Raw genomic sequence first — 19,378 nt, 5'->3', positions numbered from 1 at the left:
CTAGTCTATAGTCTAGTCTATAGTCTAGTCTATAGTCTAGTCTATAGTCTAGTCTATAGTCTAGTCTATAGTCTAGTCTATAGTCTAGTCTATAGTCTAGTCTATCATACTATGACCATAACTCACTCTAAAACTATACTTGAAATATGGGCAAAAAATTTACATTTTTATTACAAAAATACAGTGGCGTATGAGTGTTATTAATTAGTTAATAATTTATTTAAAATGCATATAACTTTGTAACTATTTAAGATAAAACAATAATTTAAACGACTAAAGAAAGTAAACATATTAGGCTTTTAACAGCTAACAATAATCTTACAACAAAGCTAACAAAATTTTTCAGAAAATCTAAAAGTAATAGAGAAATTAGTTTTAAAGATAATAAAAAATTAAAATGTTTATAATAAAAATCGGATTTTGTTTAATTTTTTTTTTTTGCAAAAACCAAACACAGTATAAAGAATAATAATTAAGCATTAAAACATATAAACCACAACGGTTTTTTCCCACAATAAATAAAGCAAACGTTTACTGTTTAAGACTCACTATTTTTAAGAGTATAGAATTTCCCTTAACATTATCTTATGTTTAGCTAAATCTTTCTGCTGTAATTAAAGCCTAAACTGTAAGTAGTAAATATTTTATTTTTAACGATGACAGCTACAATTGTTTTAACAAACATTTAAACGATGAATTTAACTATAAATGAATTGAGGAAGAAAGAAATAAAAGCGATAAAAAACCATTGAAACACCCTTAAACTTATACTCATTAATGTTTACGCGATTAAAGTTTTAAAGGAAAGAACAACAACACACCAAAACAAAAAAAGCAACAGCCAGGCAATTGAACTAATCTTAATTAACAAATACAACAATTTTTGAAGCAACTCCCCTACTAACACCACCCTGTCCATTACATATATACAGTTAAATAAGTAATTTACTTTTTTAATGCATGTTGTTTTTGTGTATTTAATCCATTAATTGTTTGACAAGTATTGAGTTACAAATAAGGACTAAGGATTTGAGGGGGATAAAAGCTGAGTTTTTTTGTTTGCTTCGTTTCAATTACAATTTAAATATTTAAAGATTTTTAAAAATTTGAAGCAAAACATTTTTTAAGATTTTTTCAACTTAATTTTTTGTTAAACAAAAATTTCCTAAAAACTTTGAATTATTTTTTTATTTATAGCTTTTTTAGGGTTTAATTATAAATTGTAATTATTTTTAAAATTTTTAAATAAAATTAGGAAAATTTTTTAATTTTTTATATTTTTCATATGAAGGCGTATGATTGATATTAATTAAGAGGTATATTTACATTTTCCTTAATAACTTTAACGTTTTTTAAGATATTTAAAAAATTCTTTTTACAAATTAAAGACAACAGTCTAGGCTTTTAGTTGAAATAAATAATTTATCTAACTTGTTGTTACAAATATATTTTTTAGAATTTTTTAAAATTAATTTTTTGTTAAACAAAAATTTCCTAAAAACTTTTAATTAATTTTTATATTTATAGCTTTTTTAGGGTTTAATTATAAATTGTAATTATTTTTAAAATTTTTAAATAAAATTAGGAAAAATTTTAATTTTAATTTTTCTCATATGAAGGCGTATGATTGATATTAATTAAGAGGTATATTTACATTTTCCTTAATAACTTTAGTGTTTTTTTAGATATTTAAAAAATTCTTTTTACAATTTAAAGCCAACAGTCTAGGCTTTTAGTTGAAATAAATAATTTATCTAAAACCAACCTTAGAAGTCCTTGTTGTAACAAATATATTTTTTAGAATTTTTTAAAATTAATTTTTTGTTAAACAAAAATTTCCAAAAAACTTTGAATTAATACTTTATTTAAAGCTTTTTTAGGGTTTAATTATAAATTGTAATTATTTTTAAAATGTTTAAATAAAATTAGGAAAAATTTTAATTTTTAATTTTTCTCATATGAAGGCGTATGATTGATATTAATTAGGAGGTATCTTTACATTTTCCTTAATAACTTTCGTGTTTTTTAAGATATTTAAAAAATTCTTTCTACAATTTAAAGCCAACAGTCTAGGTTTTCAATTGAAAGAAAAAATTAAGCTGAAAGCTGCCTTAGAGGACCTTGAACAAACAAAAAATTTCAAAAAAAAAATAAAAAAAAAATTTAAGAAAAAAATAAAATTTTGTTTTAATTGGTTTTTTTAAAGAAATTTCACTAAAACTTTGGCATTTTATTTAATTTTATCTTGAAACCAAATATATAAGTTAAGCTATTAACATTATTCTTTGAATTTTTTTTTCTTCTTTAATGTTTTCTTTATTTTAAGCGTGTAATATTATACGCTTACGTTCAATTAACTTAAACTGCCAACAATTAAGTTAATTAAAACTAAAAACCTTAAACAAAACAACTAGTATTGCAAACAAGTAAAGATATAAGCGAAACACCCCTCTTAAGCTGAAGAGTGTGTTAAAGTAAAGAAAATCAATGATTAAAGGTAATTTTTGTTTTAGTTACTTGGCCCTAAACACATAAATATACAAGACGTAGTAGTGTCTTAGCATAGAAATTTTGTTTGCTACTTGTCTAGCTCATTAACTTAATTGTAAACCATAAATTATACTAAACATTTATACTATTTCTGGCAAATACAGTATTTTAGCTTAAAGTATTTCTAAGATTTCTATTAAAGCAAAAAATTTTGAAAGAATTTTTCTTTTTCCCCAGATTTCATTAAAATATTTTTATAATTCCAAAAGCATATTGCTTTTTTTCCTTTTTGTTTTTTTGCCAACATAATTTTATTCAACATATTTCAAGGTCAGGCTGATTTGATTTTTGGCAAAAAAGAAATTTCTCTTACAGCAGCCAGTTTTTGTGGGCTTATTGTACCGACAGTTGTCATTTTTAATTCATGACTTTTATTATTATTAAGTCTTTTTTTCTCTCTACAAGTCTGCTATTTAACCAAAAAAGAAAAATAATGAAAAAAAAAGAAAAACATTATTTGTTAAATCAACATTTCGACACAAAAACCTCTAGTATGACCTTGTCATTTTATACCAGACATGTATAAAATTAATAATAATTTATAGTCTCTTTGTACTGTTGGGATTAAGTGATGATAGAAATCATACAAGTCTTAAAAGAAAACACCAAAAAAAAAATTGGAGTCATAAGACAAGCAAGCAACTTTAACATTCAATTTTTGGGAATAAATTTGAATTCGAGAAAAAATAGCCAATAAAAATGATCAGATTAACACAATTCTGTACAAAACCAGTATGAATATATAACTTTTAATCCACAAATGTATAATGATCATAAAAAGATTAATACCTTTTTCTATAGATAATAATCTAGAGATGTTTTATTAGAAAAGCTTCATGATCATGAAATGATCTAGAGACTTTTTCTGTAAAAAGTTTCTTGATCATAAAATGATCACAACAGTGTGTCGTGATCATGAAGTGATCTATAGACTTTTCTATAAAAAAGTTACATGATCATGAAATGATCAATAGAAAAGCTTCATGATCGTGAAATGATCAGGAAACTTTTCCACATAAAACTTTTATCACTATAAAATGATCTAGAGGCTTTTCTATAGAAAAGTTTTATGATCATAAAACGATCACTACAGTTTACTGGAGTAAACTTGCATCATGATCATGAAGAAAAGTTTCACGATCATATAATGATATAAAGACTTTTCTATAGAAATTATGAAATGTTTGCTAGAAGATCACAAACTGATCGTGAAATTAGTAACTTAATGGTAACGAAACATTTTATGATCTTGAAATAATCGATATTTTATAGAGAAAACACCATGAGCGTAAAATTATCTAGTTTTTTTCTAGTTAATTTCAGTTCAGTTGTAGATCAGTTTTAGTTCAGTTCTAGTTCAGTTCTAGTTCAGTTCAGTTCTAGTTCTAGTTCTGTTCTACCTCTGTGCTAGTTCTGTTCTAGTTCTGTTCTAGTTCTGTTCTAGTTCTGTTCTAGTTCTGTTCTAGTTCTGTTCTAGTTCTGTTCTAGTTCTGTTCTAGTTCTGTTCTAGTTCTGTTCTAGTTCTGTTCTAGTTCTGTTCTAGTTCTGTTCTAGTTCTGTTTTAGTTCTGTTCTAGTTCTGTTCTAGTTCTGTTCTAGTTCTGTTCTAGTTCTGTTCTAGTTCTGTTCTAGTTCTGTTCTAGGGTTCTATAAATCGACTTTTAAATAATCGAACAATCGACTTTTTGTATAAAAAAGGCTAAAAGTCGAAATCGACTATTTTGTTCCAAAAAAGTCGATAACTCGACTATCGTCTGTGAAAAAAGTCGACTTTGTCAATAAAAGTCGAAAAGTCTGAAAGTCGAAAAGCCTGAAAGTCGAAAAAGTCAAAAAAAAAAGTCGATAAGTGGAAAAAAGTCGATAAGTCGGAAAAAGTCGAAAACTCGAAAATTGTAAAAACGAGTCAAAAATCTTAAAAAAGCGAAAAAAGTCAAAAACTCTAAAATATTTGGAAAAGTCGACTTTGTTAATAAAAATCGAAAAAAGTCGAAAAGTCAAAAAGTCGAAAAAAGTCGGAAAATGTCGAAACAAGTCGAAAAATCGAAAAAAAATCTAAAAGTTTAAAAAAGTCGAAAAATCGACTATTTATAAAATACTTATAGTCGAAAAGTCTAATAGTCGACTTTTAATTAAGTGAAAAAGTCGAAAAATCGAATTTTCATAAAATGCAAAAAGTCGAAAAGTCGACTTTTAACTAAATGAAAAAAGTCGAAATGTCAACTTTTCATTTCAACTATAGAACCCTATTCAGTTCTAGTTTAGTTCTACTTCAGTTCTAGTTCAGCTCTAGTTCAGTTCTAGTTCAGTTCTAGTTCAATTCTAGTTGAGTTTTATTTCAGTTCTAGGCCAGTTCTGGTTGAGTTCTTCTTCAGTTGTAGATCAGTTGTAGATCAGTTCTAGTTCAGTTCTAGTTCATTTCTAGTTCATTTCTAGTTCATTTCTAGTTCATTTCTAATTCATTTCTAGTTCAGTTGTTGTTCTAGTTAAAATCTAGTTCATTTCTAGTTTGCTATATATCGTTTTAAAGATATAATGCAACTTCAGTTGTCATTTTCATTATAATTTAATGCAATTACCATTAATCTTACTTTAAGTATAAATACTTGCTCATTTTTTTCTTTTTGTATTAAGTCTTTAAAAAGACATTATTATCTGATATTTTATTAAAAATAATCCTCATTTGTTTGTACAAACGAAAAAGAAACCATAATTGTTTGAGTACATTTTACTTTGTTTTTTTTTTTTTAATGTCATAAATGTGCAACACTAATGATAATGACGCCTTCTCATATTTATCCACTATGGATGAATCTTCATCCTTATTATAATAGTACACTTAAATATGGCAAACAGTAAGTAATATAACAATAGTACATTACCATTTAATGGCTTCTTTCTTCAGAGAATATGCTTGGTTACCGAATGGTTGCATTTTAATTGCTTTTTTATGCAATAAACTGCGTGTTTTTTATATTTTATTAATAAAAAAAAAGAAGCAAGAGACAATACGAAAGGCAACAAACATTAATTAAAAATTAAATGACCAAACATATGCTGGTGATGTGGTGGGAGGTGTAGCAGAGTTGGTAAAAGGAGGGAGAGAAAGAGAGAGAGAGCGAGAGATTTTTGACGCCAAATAAGTGATTATAATGATAATAAGTATGAATGCACTTACAACCAACTTTAATGACAACCGAGCCACAACAATTGTTGAGGCAATTAAAATTATTGACAATTTGCAAGACACCAACAACAGCAGCAGAAGCATGAGCAGCAGCAGAAGCATGAGCAGCAGCAAGTATATAACTTACAAATGACAATAATTTAAAGATTTATGTTGGAAAAGAATAAATAACAACAATAATAAAGAGGAAAAAATTTAAATTCTTTTTACTCGTGTATATAAATTAATAATCTTTTTATTGTCAAGTCATTTGTTGGCAACAACAGAAAACTTCACATCATGCTTAATTATATATCCGACAGACAACATGCAACAATATTTCATACACATGCTCAACAAAAGAATAAACATCATCTTTTTCAGTAAACTGCTGCTCCCTAATCCTTATAAAGCACATGCCAAGCACCAACAACAACAACAAAATGTAACTGCTACAAAACAACAACAACAAAAAGGAGAACATCCCTCTCTGCCAGCTTACGACGACTCTACTCATATCAAATTCATGTAATAATTTATCATTGTCATGTACAGTTTATATACCCCGGAGAGATTCCTATATATATATTGTCGTTTTGCAGCATTTTTTGTTGTTGTTGCTGCTGCTGTTGTCGTTGCTTGGTTTCAGCATTATTAAAATCCATAAAACGAGAAAGTATTTTAAAAATGAACAAGGTGTAAAATGTAGAAACAAAAAATTATATTCTAAACAAACTTTTTTTAAAGACTCTTTAAAAAAATCCATAAATTGTTGTTTAAATTGTGTAATTTTGAAAAAGTTTAATCATTTAAAGATCATCAAGTGTTAATCATTTCATAATCGTCAAGTATTTTACACTAAACTATGGATTATTAAGATAATCACATCGTGATACATAATGGAAAACTGTTGATTATTTTATGATTATTTATTGTCGATCATTTCATGATCATCAACTACTGTTGATCATGTAATGATCATAAACTAATGTTGATAATTTTATGATCATCAACTATTGTTGGTCTTTTTATGATCATCAACAACTGTTGATTATTTTGTGATCATCACATTTTCTATAAGAAATTACTGATCATATTATGACACATAAAGATTGCTATAGAAAACTGTTCATAATTTCATGATCATCAAGTTTTCTATAGAAAAATATTGATTACTAAGTCGATCATAACATGATCAGCAGGTTTTTAATAGAAAAACCTGCTGATCATCAACTACTGTTGATCATTTTATGATCGCAAAGTTTTCAATAAAAACTTATTGATCATTCTATGATCATAAACTACTGTTGATAATTTCATGATCATAAGCTGTTGATCATTTCACATTTTCTTAAATAAACTACTGATCATCTCGTGATCACCTCGTAATCGTTAAGTTTGCTATAGAAAACTGTTGCTAACTTCATGATCGTCAAGTTTTCTATAAAATCTACATCATGATCATCAAGTTTTTCATGGAAATATAGTTTTATGATCATAAACTTTTTGATTAAACTTTCTATAGAGAACTGTTGCTAACTTCATGATCATGAAGTTTTCTTTGAGAAAATAGAGAAAATATCAATATCATGATCACCATCTACGATTTTTGGTAGAAAAGTGTTGATCAATTCATGATCGTTAGACTTTGATCATTTCATGATCATTAAACTTTTCTATAGGAAATTCTATGGATCATTTTATGATCGTTGAAAGAAAAGTCTATGGACCTTTTCATGATCGTTAAAAGAAAAGCCAATTGTTCATTTCATGATCATTTAACATTTTAAAAGAAAAGGCTTTGAATCACTTCATGATCATTAAACTTTTTAAAAGAAAGGTCTTTGGATCATTTCATGATCATTAAACTTTTCAAAAGAAAATGATATGAATCACTTCATGATCATTAAACTTTTTAAAAGAAAAGTCTATGGATCATTTCATGATCATTAAACTTTTCAAAAGAAAAGTCTATGCATCATTTCATAATCGTTAATTTTCTATATAGAAAAGTGTAGTGATCATTTCTTGATCATCAAACTTAAATATAGAAAAGTCTATGAATCATTTTATGATCATAAAACTTTTGTAAAGATGTATAGTGATCATTTCTTGATCGTTAAACTTCTCTATTAAAAAGGTGTAGTGATCATTTCAGGGCCTTTACACTTTTCTATAGAAAATTCTATTGATTATTTCATGATCGTAAAACTTTTCTATAGAAAAGAGTATTGATCATTTTACGATCATGAAACTTTTTTAAAGAAAAGTTTAGTGATCATTTCTTGATCATCAAACTTATATATAGAAAAGTGTAGAAAAATCTCTGGATCATTTCATGATCGTTAAACTTCTCTACAAAAAATGTAGTGATCGTTTCAGGAAATCTATGGATCATTTCATGATCGTTAAATTTCTCTATAAAAAAAGTTTAGTGATCATTTCAAGGTCTTTACACTTTTCTATAGAAAAGTCTATTGATCATTTCATGATCGTTAAACTTTTCTATAGAAAAGTCTATTGATCATTTTACGATCTTGAAACTTTTTTAGAGAAAAGTTTAGTGATTATTTCTTGATCATAAAACTTATATATAGAAAAGTGTAGTGATCGTTTAAGGAAAGAAACTTTTATGAATCATTTCTATAGGAAAGTATTTGGATCATTACATGATTATAAAACTTTTTTAAAGAAAAATCTTTAAATGATTTCATGATTATGAAAGTTTTTTTTTTTTTGTAGAAAACTCTGTAGATCGCTTGATGATCTTGCTTAGAATGAGATAATTTTATGTTCCTTAAACTTGTCTCTATATCATTTCGAAAAACTTTTCTTTAGTATGTTGAAGTGATCTATCTTGATCATTAAAATTTTTCTAAACTAAATCTCTAGATCATTAACTCTCCTGACTTGTGTCTAGACAAGGCACTAGATTATGATCATTTAATGACTCTTTCTTAAGTTTTCATCAGAAATGTTTAAGATCGTAATTTTACCACTTTTCTAAAGATCCCGATGAGGTGTTGATCATATCACATTTGTGAACTTATTTGAATTCGCTACGTTCCTGTTTTTATTAGGTTTATCCTTTAATTTTCCTCTAGTATTTACTTTAACAAATTGTTTAACTTTTGGTTACAATTAATACTTCTGCATGAGTAACTGGACAAATGTTGCGAAAATTAGAATATTGTTGTGTGGAAAAAAATGTATGTTTTTATGTGCAACAAAAAACTGTGTTGTGCTACTACTATTTACCAAAACTCATTTTTCATTTGATGTGTCTTTTCTAATTTGTGGCTTTAAATGCAATTTGCCAAAAAAAAAAATGGTAGAGAACAAAACTCATTTACTAAAGTTGTAGGCTTTTAATTTGTTAGATTTTTTGTTGTAAATGTGTTGTTGCTGTAATGTTATTGAAGCGTTAATTTGTACATAAAACAAACAAATGCAACAGTGCAGGTCTGGCTGGCTGGCTGGCTGGCTGTTGGCATAGTTATAGAATGTCATGATTTTCTAACCATTTTTTTTTTTTGATGTCTATATACTGGCAATTTTTCACACAATCATAGTTGGTTTTTGAGTGTGTGTGTTTTAGACTACTTGTGTTTTTTTTTTTTGTTTCATAGACAAAAATTGATTTTGGCATTGAATTGATGGAAATTAGATTGAAATTTTTATTTTATTCAAGGGCTTTCATTTTTTTCTTTTTTGCCATAAAGTGTTGAGTTTTATGGGTTTTTTTTCTACTACAGCAGCTGCTGCTGTTGTTGTCATTTTCAAAGCTTCAATGATTTATTATAAATGCTATAGTTTTTAAGTGTTAAATTTTGCAAATGACTTGTCATTTACAGTTAAACAATTATAAAGCTTAAATGGTTTTTATTAAATGATTAAAAATTTTATCAATTTTATTTTTTTTTAAATAAAAATATATTTTTTAAATTAAATTTTACTTAAAAAAATTATTTTTTTTTAAAAAATTTGTTTTAATTTACTAAAACCTTAAAAGGTTTTCTTTTAAATTCCTTTTCAATTTTAAATCTAATTTTAAAATTAAGCTCAATATAAGCAATTTAGTAAAATAACTTCCTAATTAATATTAATCATACGCAACGAGGTTCCACCAACATTAAACTAAAGTTTTCTCAAAAACTATGGAAAAAAAACAAAATTTTCTTTAACAAATCCTAAACATTTAAAGCCTAAATACAACTACAAAAGTCTTTGAAAATTAACTCGAACAACTTTTCAAAAATTTCAAAATTTTGTATTTTCCTCCACACAAATCCAAAGTTAGATACTTTATACAAAAAGCTAGTTTCATATTGCATTTAAAACTAAAACACACTTATTTCTAACTCCTACTGTAACATTTCTATCACTTTGATTAGATTAAAAGCATCTATCTGTATATGTCTCTCCATATCTTTCATAAACACCACAACAAGTTTGTTAATGACAACCATCAAAACGCCTAAAAGTATTTAATGCATTTAAATTCTTTAACTTTTTAAAGTTTTGTACACTATTTCAGCACACTGCAATCACCTTTAGAGCATAATCAAATCTCATCAAATCAAAATGAAACGAAACGAAACAGCAGACATTCAAAATTGAGTTACAAGTTTAAAAGGAAAATTAGCAAATATATAAGAGAATTAACATAATTAGCAGAAGACAATTAAAAGACACCAGGGAGGTCGCTGTATTATGATTAAGCGATAAAGATAATTAATTATTGGTGAAATAATAAGAAAATTATTGTTCGATTCAAAAAAAGAAAACAAATTTTCAAGTTAGAAAGAAAATTAAACAAAATTCGCAGAAAGGATAACAATTAATGTAGTAAGGATTTAAAGCCTTAAATGTTGTCAATAAAATGCCATTCAAAAGTTTCAAATATGTTAATTACAAAAAAATTTGTGACATTTTTACTAGAACTGCCTACTAATTAATATCAATCATACGCTCTAGGCATACAAAAAGGTTACACAATAAAAAACTTGTTCCTTATTTGAAAAACTTTTTGTTCTAGTTCGTTTCTATTTCTGTTCTAGATCTGTTCTAGTTCTGTTCTAGTTCTGTTCTAGTTCTGTTCTAGTTCTGTTCTAGTTCTGTTCTAGTTCTGTTCTAGTTCTGTTCTAGTTCTGTTCTAGTTCTGTTCTAGTTCTGTTCTGTTCTGTTCTAGTTCTGTTCTAGTTCTGTTCTAGTTTTGTTCTAGTTCTGTTCTAGTTCTATTCTAGTTCTATTCTAATTCTATTCTAGTTTTGTTCTAGTTCTGTTCTAGTTCTATTCTAGTTCTGTTCTTATTCTGTTCTAGTTCTGTTTTAGTTCTGTTCTTATTCTGTTCTGGTTCTGTTCTAGTTCAGTTCTCGTTGTTCTTCTTTTTCTTTTGGAAAAAATATTTCTTTGCATCTGTTTTTTTTTATTTAAAAACTTTGGCTTTTGATTAAATTACTGCTTTAAATTTAATTTCATTTTATGTTAATTGCCTCATAAAAAATTTTCTTTATTCTATAGAAAAATAAAATAAGAAATACTTTAGCAAAATGTAAAATAAGAAGAAAAAGAAACCGCTTATTGTTTATCATCATGATCTATTATTTTAATATAAATGAATTATTCATAACTTTAGAAATAAATACTTGCTATGTAAAAGGACTAGTAGTATTATTTTCTAGGGTAAATATGTGGCAAGCACTCTTAGGGTTAAGGCACTTTGCTATCATCATTATTCTACTATGAAGTATTGCCTAGAAATATGCAGTAATAGTATCAAAGCCTAAATGTATATAACGCCAAACAAAACTTATTAAATATTCACATTTAGTTAAGCCCAAACAGAGTTAAAGTTTAAGAACGCGTAAAGTATGTTTTATGCCAGCACACACACACACACATAAGAATATTATTTTTACACTGACAAAAAGGTTGTCATAGGGAACAAAACAAAACAAAAAACAAAATATGCCAAAGTAAGCAGTGTTTGTTTTCGTTAGTCAATGTATTTTTTTATATAAATAAATTTATAGTTTAAAAACAGGGTTAAATATTCAACAACATTTAAATTAGCATAATAATATTGAAGAAGTTTTACTGTCATATACACTTTCATATTTACGGAAAAGAGGAACTACTCGAAGGGAAAACAAAATGTAAATCATTTTTTAGATTTTTTCTAAAGACTTTTCAAAAAGAGAGTCTTATCTACGGAGTACAAAACTTTAGGTATTTTTATATGGGGCATGAAATAGTCTATTATTTAGCTTTTAAAATTATGTTAAATACGTTTTTGATATAAAGTCTTAGAAAAAGGCATAAATAAGCCTAAAGGTAGACTACAAATTATAAAAAACGAGCTTTTCTAACACTGCAAAGTCAAAGAATATGAACAAGAGAACTAAAACAGAACTAGAACAGAACTAGAAAAGAACAAGAACAGAACTTGAACAGAACTAGAACAGAACTAGAAAAGAACAAGAACAGAACTTGAACAGAACTAGAACAGAACTAGAACAGAACTAGAAAAGAACTAGAACAGAACTTGAACTAATAACAGACCTAAAGCTGAACTAGTACACAACTAGAACACAACTAGAACACAACTAGTACACAACTAGAACAGAACTAGAACAGAACTAGAACAGAACTAGAACAGAACTAGAACAGAACTAGAACAGAACTAGAACAGAACTAGAACAGAACTAGAACAGAACTAGAACAGAACTAGAACAGAACTAGAATAGAACTAGAACAGAACTAGAACAGAACTAGAACAGAACTACAGCAGAACTAGAACAGAACTTGAACAGATCTAGAACAGAACTAGAACAGAACTAGAACGAAACTAGAACAGAACTAGAACAGAACTAGAACAGAACAGAACTAGAACAGAACTAGAACAGAACTAGAACAGAACTAGAACAGAACTAGAACAGAACAGAACTAGAACAGAACAGAACAGAACAAGAACAGAACTAAAACAAAACTAGAACATAACTAGAACAGAACTAGAGCAGAACTATTGCTGATATGAACTGGGAAAAAAATTTCTTAAAAAAATAATTCATCCACCAGTACGTATGACTAATATATAATACCAGTTTAAGTTAGATTATTAGCTATAACTTTAAAAGTTGAAAAGCTATAAAATTTAAATATATAGCAAATGAAATTTTAGATCTTTATTTATTAAAGCGTTATAAGAATAAATTTCTCTATATTTAAATAATATTTTTGTTTAATAATATTAATTTCATTATAATTTAAATTAAATCCAAAATTTATTATTTACCTTAAATTTTAAGACTTTCTCTAAATTGTTTTTTCAAATGACTGACACTTAAATGATTAATTTTTAATATTTGATGACTAAGCATTAATTTATATGTTAAAATTTGTGCTTCTGTTATCAATAATCACCTAAATTAAACATGAATTTTAAGTGTGATATTTAAGTTTTTTTATATTTAGATTATAGAAAATGAAAATTCTGTTATTAGAAAAGCTGAACACAACATAAAATTTCAGCCAAAAATATTAAAAATAACAAAATTATAAACACGCCATATCTTCTCCACCATTAGTCTAAAAGACAGTAAGAGGGGGAGGGAAGGGAAAACTGCAAAAGCAGACTAAAACTTCCGGCTTTTAGACAACAAAAAAAGAAACACTTTAGCTAAATGTATAGCATGTATAAATAAATTAAACAAAATAATTTCTATACATTCTATAAAAAGACTCTACCTTAAATTTTATTTTCAAAACACAGTTTTTTTTTTAGATTTATTTAAGCTTATTAAAACAAAATTGTGTTAAACATGCTTTTTAAACATTAACTAAAAACACCTAGAAAATTTAACTTTCCCTAACATTTTTTAGCATAAACTTTGAAGTTATGTTTTTCCAAACATTCAAATTTCTTTCTCATACAATTTAGGTAAAAGCCTGTTAATGTTGTTGTAGTTGTTTTTGCAGCAGGTGTAGCATGTGTGTGTACTGTATAGGTGTTTAAACACCTAATGTTATATACATATGCTTTATATTCTACACATTGATTATTGATATTTTATATAAAAAAAAGGTTTTTTACAGTTTTATTTTTTGTAAACTAATTTATCATCATGATTTTTCCTTTTATATACAATTTTTTCAAATGATTGATTATGAAAAATGACATTTTAAAGTGTTAAAAAAACATACTTCAAACAAAAATGTATAGAAAATCATAAAAAAATTGCAACAAAAAGAATAATTTTTATATTGATTGAAATCATTTGATATTAAAAGTAAATAATTTAATTAATTTTCCTGCCAATACCTTTAAATTTTTATCAAAATCATATATTTAAACAAGAAATTAAATAAAACCCACACGACGTATGATTAATATTTATTAAAAGCTTTACAACTTGTTTCTCAGTTCTAGTTCAGTTCTGTTCTAGTTTTGTTCTAGTTCTGTTCTTGTTCTGTTCTAGTTCTATTCTAGTTCTGTTCTAGTTATGTTCTAGTTCTGTTATAGTTCTAGTTCTGTTCTAGTTTTGTTCTAGTTCTGTTCTTGTTCTAGTTCTGTTCTAGTTCTGTTCTAGTTCTGTTCTAGTTCTGTTCTAGTTCTGTTCTAGTTCTGTTCTAGTTCTGTTCTAGTTCTGTTCTAGTTCTGTTCTAGTTCTGTTCTAGTTCTGTTCTAGTTCTGTTCTAGTTCTGTTCTAGTTCTGTTCTAGTTCTGTTCTAGTTCTGTTCTAGTTCTGTTCCAGTTCTGTTCTAGTTCTGTTCTAGTTCTATTCTAGTTTTGTTCTAAATCTGTTCTAGTTCTGTTCTAGTTCTGTTCTGTTCTAGTTCTGTTCTAGTTCTGTTCTAGTTCTCTTCTAGTTCTCTTCTAGTTCTGTTCTAGTTCTGTTCTAGTTCTGTTCTAGTTCTGTTCTAATTCCGTTCTAGTTCTGTTTTTGTTATATTCTAGTTCTGTTCTATTTCTCTTCTAGTTAGAACAGAGTATAAATATTAAAGTTTTTTGATTGACTTTAATCTTCTTTTATGTTCTACAACAAAGCATTTTCTCCCCATTTCCCTTCTTTTCTCAAAACATTTTTAAAATTCCTCTTGTTTAATATATTCTAAGAAACTGCTTTTTCAACTTCTTTATATTTAAATTTTTTATTTCTAAGAATTTCAATTATTACTATGTCTGTTGCTATTGTCAATTTTTTTGAAGGGTATTAAGCGTTTTCTTGTTTAATAATTTTCTGATAAGATTTTCTTATTCATCCCTTATTGAAAGTTTTGCTAATGACTACTTGAACAAAAGTTACGCAAAATACATGTTTTTTTAAATTTATAACATAAAAAAGGTAAAGATTTGGATTCTATTGTTAGCTGAACAAAGAAACATTCAGAACAGAAGAACTCATTAAAAAAAATAAGATATTTTTTTGAAACATAAGTAATTTTTAATAAAACTCATAAGGCTTTATTCTTATTGGTCCTTCGGCCGGAGAAATTTTAGTTATTTGGCAGTGACTGCTTTTAAGTATCACTATGGTATGTATTTTTAGTCGATAATCAAGATTTTGTACTTTAAAACTTATTTTTGTTAAGTTGAGATTATGGTCCTTCGAACCATACATTTTTTTTATTAAGATTAAATAAAATTGTAAAACAGAAACAGTTTTTACCTCAAAAAACGTTTCCTGTTTAATTTTTTTCTTAGTTTTCTAAATTCAACAAAAGTTTTTGTGTTTTTTCTTTCAAAGGTTCGAAGGACCAAATACTTAACTTTATCATATTACAAAATTTTTCATAAAATTAACAAAAACTGAGTTACAACAAAACCTTCTATTAAATTCCAAAATTTACTTTAAAATTGTTTCACATCTCCCTTTTAAAATTCCTTTCCATAACTTTATAAAATAATATATAAATATTCCTCCCTTATAGAGTCCTTGTTGGTTGTCTTCAAAACATTATATTATATAATTCCTCTAAATCTAAGTAAATTTAATAAATTCATTTCAATAACTCCCCTCTTTTATAATGTTTAGAATGAAATAAAAAATACAGTATCATAATCATTTTCAAATCTTTACTAGCAGTCTAACACTCCTGGGACTTGGCTTCCAACAAAACATCACAGTATAAATATTTATATCCCCTTTAGAAAACACAGCTCATACTATGGCTAAGCAAATTCCGCATAACCCTCAACAAGTTTTAAACACTTTTCCACATGTGTGTAAAAACACTACCCTGATTATCTGTTGGATCATTTTTTTTAGAGAAAAACAGGAGGAATATTTTAAACTCCTTAAGGAGTTGGGGGTACAGAGGTAGATATGCTAAATTTTTAAATACTTTTAAATCATGCTGAAATTCAATTTGTTATGGTGGTCGCCGAGGTTGGAAGTAAATGTAATTTTTTACTATTAAATCATAGTCATTGTTAAGGAAATAGCTAGAAGGAAATACTTAGAGGGAAATGATTTATAAAGGGATACAATGGTGGAAGAGCTGGAAATGATGATATAAAAGGCTAGTAAAGTTTGGCAAGGGAAAAACTGAGCAAAAATCTTAAGAAAAATTTAGGTTTAAATCTAGTTCTGTTGTAGTTCTGTTTTAGATCTGTTCTAGTTCTGTTCTAGCTCTGTTCTAGTTCTTTTCTAGTTCTGTTCTAGTTCTGTTCTAGTTCTGTTCTAGTTCTGTTCTAGTTCTGTTCTAGTTCTGTTCTAGTTCTGTTCTAGTTCTGTTCTAGTTCTGTTCTAGTTCTGTTCTAGTTCTGTTCTAGTTCTGTTCTAGTTCTGTTCTAGTTCTGTTCTAGTTCTGTTCTAGTTTTGTTCTAGTTCTGTTCTAGTTCTGTTCTAGTTCTGTTTTAGTTCTGTTCTAGTTGTTTTCTAGTTTTGTTCTAGTTCTATTATAGTTCTGTTCTAGTTCTGTTCTGGTTCTATTCTAGTTCTATTCTATTTCAATTTTGGTTCAGTTTTTGTTCACTCTAGACTAAAGTTAAGATAAAAGACTAGTCTTTAGTGTTTATTATCGTAAATACCTTTGAAAAGTATATTAAAAATTCCTTTTACAGAATGTAACAAATGTTTTTCTCGCATTTCTCCTGTCTACAGTCCAAACATATTTGCATGATTTACTATTGTTTTGTAATTTCTTTTTTAACCCACAGCTAAATATACCCTTGGGATGTGTTAATAAACGTAACAAACAAATGGATATCTGTAGTTACTAATAACAGAGGGATTTAGTCTCATATGTGTTCGAATAAATTTAGAAATACAAATGTTTGTAAATCTCTTAACATTATGCTATAGCACGACTATTAAACTGGCCTCTCGTTCCCCTTTAATAATTAAAGATATAAAGACTAGTATTTGTTAAACTTTTTGCTTTTAATGCTTATTTCCGGTTTGGCTTTAACTGACAAACCAAAACAGTTAGACAGACAGACAAACAAACAAATGAAATGAGTTGAGCAAACCATAAAACATAAATACATTGACAACATGGCAGCCAACTTTTCATCGTTGTTTTGCATACAGATTGTAACTATGAGCACGGCTCATGTGTTGAGTATAGAGTTGTTGCTTACTTTTGATGGGGGTTTTATTGCTGCTGCTGCTGCAACACAACATTTTGCTGTTGCCCCTTGGCAGGAAATATTTTATATTGACTTGTTGTCCTTTTATAAACCCTTATATTACCCACAATAAATAATACAAGCACACATACACATGTACATATGTATGTGTCTTTCTAAACATAAAGGATTCTGTGTGTGGGTTTTTTTTTTCTTATTTGCTCAGGAATATCATAATTTTCAAATGGGTGCTAATGTTGGCAACATCTAAACCAACAGCAAGAAAAAAAGTGTCATTTGTGTCTACATAATGAAAATGATAATGTTGACGTTAATGATCATTTTGATAGTAATTTGCAAAACTTAAAAACGTTTTCATTTGAGTAAATACTTTAAAAAAAGTTTAAAGAGAAATTTTGTGGAATTTTTTAAAATTTGTAAAAGAAAGTATTAATCTTATAAAACTTTTGAAAAAAGTAGTAGAAATACTACTTTTTGGAAAAAGACTTAAATTTAACAAAAAACTTGTTTCTAAATGTTTTAAAATTAAGATTTTGTAATAAAACTAAAATTTTCTAAAAAAGGTAGTAAAAATTCCACTTTTTGAAAAATAGTAAAAAAGTCTTGGTTTTATCTAAATAAAAATTTTTTGAAAAGAGTAGTAGAAATACTACTATTTGAAAAATTTAATTTTTAGAGAAAAAATTACATTTTATATACAAACAATGATGTTAAACTATAACTAATAAGATTTCTGTAAAATTTTCACAATTTAAAAAAGGTAGTAGAAATACTACTTTTTTTGAAAGTGTAATAAATATACTAATTTTTGAGAAAAAACCCTAATTAAGTCTTAAAATAAGCAAAAACAACTTTAGCAATTAAGTTTTTATATAAAGATAACATTAAAAAAAAAGTAGTAGAAATACTACTATTTATTAAAATATAATTTTTAATAAAAAAAATCTCATTGACAACAAAAGAAAGCATTTTTAGCCATAAATAAATGAATTTCTGCTAAATTTTGACAATTTTGAAAAAAAGTAGTAAAAATACTACTTTTTGGAAAAATTCACTTTTTTCTACAAACAGGCAAACAGGTTTAAAAATTAGGAATTTATGTAAAAACAACATTTTTGAAAAGAGTAGTAGAAATACTACTATTTAAAAAAAAAGTAGTAAAAATACTACTTTTTTGAAAAAAATTAATTTTATCTTAAAATAATTAAAAAGAAGTTTAAAAATGTTTAAAAATAAGTTTTTTGGTAAAAATTTGGTTTTGAAAAAAGTAGTAAAAATACTACTTTTTTTAAAATCTACATTTTTGTAGAAAAAAATTGCATTTTTATAAAATAATTATGTTAATTTATAACTAAGTTAATTTTTGTAAAATTTTTAACAATTTAAAAAAAAGTAGTAGAAATACTACTTTTTGCAAAATTCACCTTTTTCTATAAAAATTAGCTAAAATTTAATATAAAATGTTAAAAAATCAGGGTTGTATGTAAAAACAAACATTTTTAAAAAGAGTAGTAAAAATACTACTATTTTTAAAAAAGTAGTAAAACTACTACTTTTTTGAAAAAATCTAATTTTTTAAAAAAATATTTAAAAAAGATGTTTAAAAATGTTTAAAGGCAGGTTTTTTCGCTTAAAAGTTTGATTTAAAAAAAAAAAAGTAGTAAAAATACTACTTTTTGAAAAAAATTGCATTTTTATAAAAAATGCCATTTTTAATAAAAGAACATTATTTTAAACCATATACTTAGTTGATTGCTTTAAATTTCTGACAATTTGAAAAAAGTAGTAGAAATACTACTTTTTTTAAAAAAATGCATTTTTATAGAAAAAATAGCTTTTTAATAAAATAACATTATGTTAAACGATTAATTAGCTTATTTCTGTAAATTTCTGACAATTTGAAAAAAGTAGTAGAAATACTACTCTTTTTAAAAATATGCATTTTTATAGAAAAAATTGGCTTTTTATTAAAAGAACATTATTTTAAACCTTTACTTAGTTGATTTCTTTGAATTTTTTACAATTTAAAAAAAGTAGTAGAAATACTACTTTTTAAAAATTCAATTTTGT

The sequence above is a fragment of the Lucilia cuprina genome, chromosome 3, assembly GCF_022045245.1.
Source record: "Lucilia cuprina isolate Lc7/37 chromosome 3, ASM2204524v1, whole genome shotgun sequence".
NCBI lineage: Eukaryota > Metazoa > Arthropoda > Insecta > Diptera > Calliphoridae > Lucilia > Lucilia cuprina.
The sequence above is the reverse complement of the archived record's forward strand: the minus strand, read 5'-3'. Positions refer to the sequence as shown.